Source organism: Monodelphis domestica, chromosome 8 (assembly GCF_027887165.1).
Source record: "Monodelphis domestica isolate mMonDom1 chromosome 8, mMonDom1.pri, whole genome shotgun sequence".
Lineage (NCBI taxonomy): Eukaryota > Metazoa > Chordata > Mammalia > Didelphimorphia > Didelphidae > Monodelphis > Monodelphis domestica.
The window spans coordinates 243,923,236-243,935,419 of record NC_077234.1 but is presented as its reverse complement, the minus strand read 5'-3'; the positions used below and the strand labels follow the sequence as shown (position 1 = coordinate 243,935,419).

The 12,184-nt window shown below is 31.9% G+C and overlaps 1 long non-coding RNA gene across 1 annotated transcript; it reads left to right on the top strand.

The window, feature by feature from the left end:
- Positions 1-493: 493 nt before the first annotated feature.
- Positions 494-6,698, top strand: LOC130455752 (uncharacterized). The gene is made up of 2 exons (XR_008913849.1): positions 494-2,361; positions 6,462-6,698. It is a non-coding gene; the product is annotated as an uncharacterized LOC130455752 (long non-coding RNA).
- The last annotated feature ends 5,486 nt before the right edge of the window (positions 6,699-12,184 follow it).

Here is a 12,184-nt window from a genome sequence, read left to right as displayed (position 1 = left end):
GCATTATATTATGGTAGGTTAAGGATGAGAAAAGTTTTACATTTATACAAAAAAACCCAACCTTAATAGAAAAGAAAAAGAAATTGAAAGGATTAAAGTAAGCAATGAGGAGACTAAACTATAATTCTTTTCAGATGATATGATGGTATACTTAAAGAACCCCAGAAAATCAACTAAAAGATTAGTGGAAATAATTAACAACTTTAGTAGAGTTACAGGGTACAAGATAAACCCACATAAGTCATTACAATTTCTATATATTTCCAACAAAACTTAGCAGCAAGACTTAGAGAAATTCCATTTAAAATCATGCTAGACAATATAAAATATTTAGGGATCTATTTGCCAAGTCAAAGACAGGAATTATATGAAAACAACTACAAAAACTTTTTACACAATTAAAAGTAGATCTAAACTATTGGAAAAAAAAACATTAATTGCTCATGGATAGGTCAAGCTAATATCATAAAAATGACTATCTTACCCAAATTAATCTACTTATTCAGTATTCAGTAATATACTCATTCAGATACCTATCAAACTACCAAAAAAACTTTTTATATAATTAGAAAAAAATTATAGCAAGGTTCATCTAGAAGACCAAAAGATCAAGAATACCAAGGGAAATAATGGAAAAAAATGTGAAGTATAGGGGTCTAGCTTTAACCGATATTAAATTGTACTATAAAGCAGTGGTCATCAAAACCTTGTGGTACTGGCTAAGAGACAGAAGGGTAGATCAATGGAATATACTAGGGGTAAAGGACCTCAGCAAGCTAGTGTTTGATAAACCCAAAGACCCCAGTTTTTGGGACAAGAACTCACTATTTAACAAAAACTGCTGGGAAAATTGGAAAGCACTTTGGCAAAAATTATGTTTAGACCAATATCTTACACCCTATACCAAGATAAATTCAAAATGAGTAAATGACCTAAATGCAAAGAGTGAAATAAAAAATAAATTAGGTGAATATAGAATAGTATACCTGTCAGATCTGTGGGAATGGAAGGAATTTAAGACCAAACAAGATATAGAGAACATTGCAAAATATAAAATGAATGACTGTGATTATATCAAATTAAAAAGGTTTTGTACCATCAAAACCAATGTAACCAAAATTAGAAGGAAAGCAACAAACTGAGAGAATATTTTTATAACAAAACTCTCTGACAAAGGTTTAATTTCCCAAATATATAAGGGACTAAGTCAAATTTACAAAAAATCAAGCCATTCCCCAATCAACAAATGCTCAAGGGACATGAATAGGCAGTTTTCACAGGATGAAATCTAAACTATCAACAAACACATGAAAAAGTATTCTAAATCCCTCCTGATTAGAGAAATCTAAATTAAAATACTTCTGAGATACCACCTTACACCTAACAGACTGGCCAATCTGACAGTAAAGGAAAGAGATAAATATTGGAGGGGATATGACAAAATTGGGACACTAATACATTGCTGATGGAGTTGTGAATTGATCCAATCATTCTGGGGGGCAATTTGGAACTATGCCCAAAGGGTGCTAAAAGACTGTCTGCCCTTTGTCAGTCATACCACTGCTGGGTTTGTACCCTAAAGAGATAATAAGGAAAAAGACGTTAACAAAAATATTCATAGCTGTCTTCTTTTTGGTGCCAAAAATTTGGAAAAATAAGGAGGTGTCTATCGATTGGGGAATGGCTGAATAAATTGTGGTATAGATTGGTGATGATATATTATTGTGTTGAAAGGAATAAAGAACTGAAGGAATTCCATGTGAACTGGAAAGACCTCTAGGATTTGATACAGAGCATAAGGAGCAGAACCAGGAGAATGTTGTACACAGAGACTGATACATTGTGGCACAATTTAATACTTTTTAAGTATTATACATAATGAGGCATTCTCACAGTTATTAGGGAAAGAATATATAGAATAGAGAAACTGAAGTTTTGAGGTGACATAATAGAGTGATCTGCTGAAGAAGTTGAAATATCATGTGGTTAACAGTATAGGGAGAAGTATTTGCCTTGCTGAGAATAAGGAAAAGGATGAGGGATAAAGGATAGGAAAAAATGCAACTAAGAGGGAGAGAAGAGAATCTAGTCACAAACCTTGGGAAAAGATTCTAGAAGGCAGAGCTCTACAGAAGGGGGTTTGGGGAGTTTACTGGGGAAAACTGTCACTCCTGTAACTGCCTTTTCTTTGAGCTGGAAGGCGGAACAGCTGCTCCATCATATACTGGGAAACAACTAGTTTTACTGAAAAACTAGGAAGTTCTTGGGTCTGGAGAAATACCTGGGAGGAGATCTGTGTTTCCCTGAAGTGCTATGAACATATCTGATGGTGAACAATTTGACTGTGGCAATTTAACTAAGGTAAACCAAAGGGCTTTTCATCTGGGACTTTGGGTTTTACCTAGGAAGCCAAACCCAGGCTTGGGGAAGGACTCAGTCCACCTGTGAGTCCTGGATCCTCAGCCTTTTAGAGATAATCTGGGATATTTAGATTAGTAAAGTAGTCAAATGGGATTTGGATCTAGCTAGTTCAGGGAGCTGTTAAAGAGGGCTTAAGAAGACTAGAAGAGTGTCCTCTTGAGAACATAGAAAAGTGGGTAGAGATTGAGCTTTTTAGGGACCCTGTGGAGTTTAACTATCAGTTCCCTAACCTTCATAAACTGAATAAACTTGTTTACCTATAGTCTCAAGGGTTTTTGTGCCTCCCTGGCCCTGGGAAAGTCCTTAGGTGGGTTTCTTCATCACCAATACATTTAGATCATTCCCAATCAATATATCTCCTTTGGGAGGTAGTTTCTTTCTTTCTTTTTTTTTTAAGGTTTAGCTTTTTTAAAGAAAAAAAGGGGGGAAATGGTGGAGTTTTTGACATAAGAGGAATTCACATTACTGATCTTTTATTTTTTTAGTAAAAGGTAAGTTCCTCAAATAAGAGGTAGTAAAGGAGGATGATGTTGGAGACTTGAAAAGCAAAAGAAGATATAGAACATCCTGGGAAAGAATTGGATTGAGACTGTCAACCAAATTTCTGACCCCTCCAGACTGGAGTAGAATTGAGTGAAAGACACTAGAAACTGAGGAAGAAACAAAGAGTATTTTAATGTATTCTCAACAGAATGAGCATGAATGCAGAAATACCTCTCATAAGGAGAGGGTTCCTAAGATGGCCATTAAATACAGAAATTAGTGAGCTTTCATTGTCTGACAGATGAGGAAGAGAAGATGAAAAACAAACAAACACAAGCTTATTGCTTGAGGGACAAGTGCAACAGCATATTCTTAACAGTAACACCTTGGAGTAAATTTTGGGCTCTTAACTCTTACGGAGATAGTCTGATGAGTTATTTTATCTGGAAAACTCTGGAATCTTTCTTGGTGAAATAATGATCATCTTATCAGTAAAAAGTTACTGGGATTATTTTCAGTTCAGGCCTTTTTGGTCCAGTTAGGGGAGGGTCTAGTTAGCTGGTCCCTTTTTCTTTATAGTCACACAGGGTTATGGACAAATCTCAGAAATTCCTGGAAAAAATGGAGTTTTAAGCAAATGCAATCAGCTGTTATACTCAGTATTCCTTTCACTTTCTCAAGATTTAGTGAAGAAGAATAAAATTATTATCTGCTGAAGCAGGTTGGGGGCTTCTAGAAATTATATAGATTCATAACTGACCTAGTGGAGTTTCTGTTTGATTTTACCCAGCTTTATTTAGCTTTATGTAAATAGGATTGCTCAGTATGGATAGAAGAATCATTCATAGTTAGTATTTGACAACGTGTGAGCACTGATTAAGGAACATTCATTAGAAACAGAGACAAATAGAGATTAAATAGATTTTCCATGGCCACACAACTAGTAAATATCTGGGATAGAATTTGAACTCAGATCTTTCAAGACTCCAGTGACCACTTTCCTGTTTAGCTAAATATTTCCAAGGTCCATATTTTTGATCAGTCTGGGTAGAGCTTGGACTTTCTTATTGCTTTCAACTACAATATTCTCCTAATACTTGTCACTTTTTCCTCTGAATAGTAGCAGAGTTTAAGGGGGAAAAATTGTTTGCTGAGAAACTTACACCAACTCAGAAAAAAATGAACTCTCATATGGAAGATGTGAAACTTGGGGGGAAAAACAGTTCTCAAGTACTCTTTTAAAAACAATTTAGACTATCTTTCCATGGTTACATAATTTGTGATTTCCACACACACACACTCTCCCTCCTCCCTCCAGGAGCTGACAAGCAATTGCATAGGTTTATACACATATCATAGTTCAAACCTATTTCCATATTATTCATATTTGCAGTACAGTGATATTTTAACATCAAAACTCTAATCATATCCATATCAAACTACGTGATCCATCATGTTTTTCTATTCAATTTCTGTTCTCCTAGTTCTTACTCTGGGTGTGGACAATATTCTTTCTCATAAGTTTTCTGGATTGTCCTGGATCATTGCATTGCTGCTAGTACAAAAGTCCATTACTTTCAGTTGTGACACAGTGTATCAGCCTCTTGGTTCTCTTAGTTCTGCTCCTTGGAAGTAGGGAAACCCAAGTTCAAATCCTACCTCAAACATTTACTAGTGATGTAACCTGGACGAATCATCTAATTAAGCTCTCCTGGTCTCAATTTTCTCCTCTGTTTAAAGCAGGACTAATAATAGCAGCAATTCACTTCAAAAGATTTTTATGATGCTCAAATGAGAGAGAATAAGTATAGCACTAAAAATCTTAAAATTATTATGATCCAACCATATGTTTCACATAATTGATTAGATTTGCAACACACAAAGATTTTATCCCTATTTATATACTGAATATGTATATACATACAGGTTTGTATGTATAATCATTATACATATGCACACATATACATATAATCTTTGTACTTACTTTTTCTTTCACTGAAGTCCTATTCAAGAACATGACTATTTAGCTCTTAAAGATTTCAAAGATAACAGAACCAAACTTCTGGCAATACCTACAGTGCTAGAAAAATGTTGTGCACTGACTTAGCAAAGATGCTCATTATCTATGAATTAACCTAAGGGGTGAATATTAAATTATTGTAGTCATTTATTTATTATGACAACTCTAAATCATCTGTTAAATCATAGAGCAAGTTCAATTTGCATTACTGAAGATATTACACTAATGAAATCATTCATCCCTATGATATAAATAGATATTTAAGTCAATAAATATCTTTATTTCTAAGTACACCTTTTTAAATTTCTCACACAAGGCTTTATTTTTTTAATTTTATTTAATTAGATGATTTAGAATAATTTTCCATGATTACAAGACTCATGTTCCTTCCTTTCCCTTCCCAAACCCCCCTCCCATATCTGATGCACAATTCCACTGGGTTTAATGTGTGTCATCGATCAAGACCCATTTCTTTATTATTACTATTTGCACTAGGGTGATCTTTTAGAATCTACTTCCCCAGTCATATCCTCATCAACCCATGTGATCAAGCAGGTGTTTTCCTTCTGTGTTTCTTTTCCCACGGTTCTTCCTCTGGATGTGGATAGTCTTCTTTCTCATATGTCCCTCTGACTAGTTCTGAATCACTGCATTGCCACTAATGGAGAAGTCCATTACATTTGATTGTACCACAGTGTATCAGTCTCTGTGTACAATGTTCTCCTGGTTCTGCTCCTCTCACTCTGCATCACTTCCTGGAGGTTTTTCCAGTTCACATGGAATTCCTCCACTTTATTATTCCTTTGAGCACAATAGTATTCCATCACTAACATGTACCACAATGTGTTCAGCCATTCCCCAATCGAAGGGCATCCCCTCATTTTCCAATTTTTTGCCACCACAAACTGCACAGCTATGAATATTCTTGTACAAGTACACCTTTAAATATTAAAATTTAAGAAACAATGTTTGATACTTGACACTAATAACAGGAATGAACAATAGAAACCTGAGAGTTGAAGTCACACAGAATATGCTACAAGAATAATAAGGGAAAATTAAATTTCACAAACACTCCAAGGAAGCCTTTGAAGAATGACATTTTAAAAATATCAATCAAGGAATAACAAATTAAGATTAACATCATGGCCCTCTAAATTAGCAAGAAAGGAAACTGCTTTATCTGAATACTGTCCCAATCAAAAAAGTTACTAGAACTCTACTGATTGATGTCATATTAACAAAGAATGATAGAGTACATTAATAAATGGCTTAAAATGTTTTATATATGTCATTAAAGTGCTATCAGTGAGATATATGAATGTAGAAAGGAAATTCTCAGGCTTAAAACTGGTACTATATACATTTATTCTCATACAAATGCTAACAAATAACCTAAAACTTCTTTGTGAAATAATCAATATGTTATATATATATATATAATTGTTATAATAATAACAAATATAATTATAACTAGTATTGATATAGTGTCTGTTGTGTGCAGGAGCTTTACAAATATCTCATTTCATCTTCACAGCAATAAATCATGGGAGTTCCATCCTGATCTACATTCCAAGCTCCTGAAGAACATCTATTGCTAAGGACAAGTTTCTTTCTTGCTGTCTAATCCCACAGACTTGTCTCCTCTTTCTTAGATTCCTCTAAAACCTGTATTCTACTCCTGCTCCTCAGGCTTAGTTCTATGCCAACCTAAGTGCATGTGTGTCTTTATTTTCTCTCACTTAAAGGAAATAAATTGGTTCAGCCCACTAAAGCTCTCTGGCTTTCAGGGGAACAGTTATACTGTCCCTCTCTGGTTTTCAAGGGTTGACACAGGTAGATAGAACATATAGGCAATATAACATATATTATGGACCAGACTGTTGATTTTCATTGCATATGAACTCACAGTGTGGTAAATCCATTTACCAATGTAGAGTCATATCTGCTTTTCAAAGTATCCTCTTAGAACCTGTAGGGTATCTTCCCAGTGACATAGCCAGTGTGAATAAAGATGCATGTTTTTAAAGCAGGTCTTCCTTATTCCTAGACTTTTCCATCCACTATGTGTCTTGCCTCTAGCTATGTTATAATTTTCTAAGATTATATTGGTATTACTGGTATCATTGAATATATTCAAAATATCTAATTAAAAATCTAATGATCTTCATTCCTGATACTAAATATTTTCCGCTCTCTTATTTTTCTTACAGTATTATCAAACTTACAAACTAAAATGTCAGAAAAGTTCATTCTATTGAAAACATTTCATCCAAGAAATGGTGCAATCAAGCTAAGACCACAAGCATTTATTAAGTACAGACACTCTTCTAATCACTGGGCATTTGAAGAAAAGTACTTGTTCTCAACGAGTTCAGGGATTAATGGGGAAGACATAATGTAAAGGATTAGGTAGAAATAAGATCCACTCAGAATAAGGTGGAGTTAATAGAAAGAAAAAAGGCACGTGCATTAAAGGGGACCAGGTGAGGCTTTGTATAGATATGAGATTTGAGCTGGTACTTGAAGGAAGTCAGAAAAGCCAGCAGGAAAAGAAAATAAAGGAGATAATTCTAGGCTTGAGGAAGAGTAGAAATATGTTGAATAATGGAACTCTTTGTTTGAGGAAAAGCAAGGATGTCAATATCGTTCAATTACAGATGACATCAAGGAAAAATAAAGAGAAAAAGCTGGAGATTTACAAGGTAGTTCGGTTATGAAGGACTTTTAAAATCAAATGGAGAATTTCATACTTGAACTTAGGGAGATACTAGAATTTAGGGGATAAAAGGATGATATGAACTTATATTTGCACTTTTGGAAAATCAATTTGATAGCCAAGTAAAGGCACACCATAGTACTATTAACTATAACATAGTTTACCTAGTACCATAATATTTTACAGAACAAGTTTGACTACATCAATAGTAATCTATACTTTAATATTAGCAATAGGTTAAGGCAAAGCAAATATGTAAAATATATACCTTTTAAAGATCTGTAGTACAAATACTTCCAAAGGGAAAAAAAAAAACTACATGAACATGGAACACTAGTAAAAATGTCAATTAGTCTTTTTCCACAGTTAATTCATTGGTTAGAAGTAGGGCCACAACATCTGACCACTAGGTGAATGTATTAAAGGATATTAATCTCAAGTCTTATATTTTTTTAAATTGGCTATCCTATTGGTTGAGAGAGAGTTAGAAATCGGTGGAAAACCCTTAGCTCTGAGGTATATCACTGGAGACCCCTTCCATGGATACACAACACTGTTGATTAATATTCTCTGAAAATCTATTTTTCACACTGAATTATGAATTCTAAGTATGCAGTACTATCACAAAGTCAGAAAGATAAAAGGGATGGTGCACCTTGCAGCTTGTAGCCCCATAAAAAAACCTATAAAACAGTTTCTGCTTTTATTCAGACAAGAGGCAATTATGTTTGCAAATTTTTGTGGAAAGAAAAATAAATTTTATTTGTGATTATGTGAACATAAATAATATAAACATGAATTAACTTATAAATACATGTAGTCATGAGTTATTAATGTAAATATGGCTGTAAATATAAAATAAAAAAAATTGACTGTAATACCAGGACCTAACAAAACTTTCTCCATTGTTTACATAAATAGCATGCAGGTCTTCTTTTCTGAAATTTCAATGACATTTTAGCCAATAAGATGCAATATTCAGTGACACACAAATTCAATTGAATTAAGTTGAAAATTGTAATGTAAGGCTTTCTGAAAGAGGATGGTGTCCTTCATAGTGTTAATTTATTATAGAATTCTTTCTCTAACCACCTGAAAGAATGGTTGATAAGGAGATAAGCAGTTTTTCATGTGTCTAAATTTTTGTTTCTAAAATCCAACTAAAGAACCAATTTCCCAAATGACTGCTACATCCTAAAGTTGATAGGTAAACCTGAAGTTGTCATATGGAAAGTTTCATGTAAAAAGGGGAAAATATTTTCAATTATTTAGTTTGACACTGAAGGCATCATGGCAAAGTGTGGCTTTTGGATCAGGAAGACCTGGCTTCGAGTCCTACCACTGACACATACTGTTGATTTGAACATGAGCAGTTCATTCAAACTCTCAATCACCCAGGCAACTTTCTAAGTTTATGACAGAAGAAAACATTTCATATTTCTCTCAGTGGAATGACTTTCTACTGAAGGATATCTCCTAAACTAATCAAATCATATGTGCAAAAACCTCTTAAACCCTCATACCACCTACACACAAAAGGTCTTTTAGTCATGATAGTCATCTCTTCAAGTATAACTATTTTCATGGATAAAAGATAAATATTTTAGAGTTTGTTAAGGCATCATTTCATACTTTTTGGAAGTTCAAACAAATTCAAGAAAACCATTAATAAGTAGAATATAAAATTTAACTTTAATACATTTTGAATTTGTGCTATGATAATGGCTATAATCATTTTATTAGCATCATGCCAACCTATTCAAGTGAAAATAAGATTATGTATGACTGAGTTTGACTTTTCTAATATTTTTTATTTTCTAAGATTTTCTACTGATCTGATTTCTTATTTTTAATTACCAATTATTATTATTTAATAAGTAATCATTTTATAATATCTGAGTTATAGTAATATTATTCCCTTTTCTGTTATTTTCCACTTTTTTCTCTTGAGATTCTATCCATTTTTCCTTCTAATAAATTTAATTATTTTATCTAAAAGTATTAGTTTAATGATTATACCAGTAAATATTTTATTTAATTTATTTCATCATTTTCATTATATTGGTATAGTTCATCCATAAACAATGAATATATCATTGACTGGCATTTTATGTATAAATACCTTGGATGCATCTTCATAGTTTGTCTCAATATATTTTATGCTTCTTATCTTTTTTTAATTGATTTGCCTTTCCATTATTCATTGATTTTTGCTATTGCTATAGATAAGTACAATTTAAAAAAATATGTATCATAAATGTAAATAATTATATATTAAATCAAACATAGGATTTATATATTTAAATCAAAGAATAATCATATTTATTCAACAAATTGATGAACATTGTTAGAGATAATCACAAGCCAATCATTTATTTTCTCTCATAGCACCATCTCTTTAAGATATGGTTATTAATTTGATAAGTATACATTTCTTTAAACATCTAATTTTATGTATAAAATATTTTGAAAATATTATTATAAATTATAAAAATCTTGATTGAAAGTGTTAGTTATCTCAGTCTGGTTTTAATTCCTTCAGGTTTCTTAAATAAACAATTATGTTTTCTGTAAATAGACATGATTATGGTTTCTTTTTCCTGACATAAAGGTCTTTAATTCCTTTTCTCTTTTCTCATTACTATCTTTAGTATTTCTAGGCAAGTATAAATTAACATCAGGGGAAGAGGACATCTTTGTATTCTTTCTCCAGTGGGAATTTTAAAAACTATTCATAAACTTGATTTATAGTATTAGAATCTTACTTTTATTTTTGTTTCTTTAAAGATTTTTTTTTAATAAATGAGCTCTGTACATTGTTGAGTACTCTTATTTTATGAATGATATAATCATTTACATATGTTTTACTTCCATTACTCTTAAAATAATGAAAGATTCTGCATCTTTGAAACATTTGTGGGAAATATTTCATTAAATTATTGCATTCTTCCAACAATAGTGTTAGGTAGATTCTGATTGTCTTTCCTTTCTTCTCTATTGTGATTCTATTGTATTCATATTTATTTTAATAAATGTATTTATATCCATATTTTTATGAAGTTATATAAAGGTTTATTGAATTATTCTCTTATCTTTCAGTTTGACTGATCATTTTGTATGTCCATTTGTTTTTCATTTTATTTCTACTAAATCTACCAAGATATCTTCCTTTCTTTGGGTTTATTTATTGTTGATAGTTTTTCTTTCCTTTTTCTTAACTGAACATGCCCTTCCTGATTTTTACCAAAGCTAAATATCTGATATCCCCCTTGAAATTGTAATCTTCACTGTAATGGAATATTCCCTGGAAACCACTTTTTCCCTATGTTCAAGAGCTCTTAGTTATATGAAGTCTTTGATTGCATTATTTCAAAGTCAGCAAAACTTTTTCAAGTGTTTATAAGAATTGATTATGCTGATGGAAGAATTACCATGACAACCTGGTGCTAGATGAAGTTCCCTTTTCATCAGAAATAGTTTAAGAGTTCAATGACCAAGTCTATCAATTTATGTCTGGGGAAAGGATGTCAAGAGAAGAAAAAATAATAGATACATATAAGTAATTATATTTAAAAATATTTATAAATCAATTATTTAGCATATACAAAGAATAATATTTAATACAATAGACAATGAAAGAATGAGTATCTGACACTTTAAAAATAATTATTTAACCCTATTAATTTCCTTTTAGGAGAGTTTATAGCACTGTGTAAACTATTTTAAGTATCAGAAATACAGCTTATAAAATAGTGACAGGAATCTTACTAGAACTGACTAATTAAAAGCTATTTTTAAAAGCTCTTTATTATAAAATGATACATAATTGAATTAATTACAAAGGATTGGCAATATTTCTGACTCTTTGATTTGACAATGAATATATGGTTTTAATTATTTAGATTCATCTGGAATGATATATCTCTGAACTAAATCTTAGGTTTAAATCACAAGTAAAATTAATCTAATGCCTTTTATCAGTTTAGAGAATATTCATTTGAGGGTGAGTAAAAAATGAGAACAGGTAAGACATGAATAGGAAAATGAAAAGGGAAAATCAAAGAATAAATACATACATTTAATAGATTGACATATTGTTACAGATAAGCACAAGCCAATCTTTTAGCCTCTAGCATTGTCATCTCTTTATTATATGGTTATTGACTTGGTAAATGTACATTTCTTTAAACATTTAATTTGACATACTAAATCTTTTTAGACAGGCCTGCAGTACTGAATTTCCAGTAAGGTGTTAATTATTATTTAATATTCAATATTATCCTTTTGGAGAATCCTAAGCTTCTGCTTCTCTTGACACTAGCACTAATTAAGAGTTGTGAATGTCATTCACACCTCTTTATTAGCATTAAAAATATGTTATTTATCTAATATATTATCTGATAATGATGCCTGCAGAGAACCTACAGATAAGGTTATTTCATAGGCATAAAGTTTTCTTACTCATTGAAAATGTCTAGTAAAATAATACATTATGGAAGTGCAATGTCTGTCTTTGCTTCCACACCAAGGTTTTGCAGAGA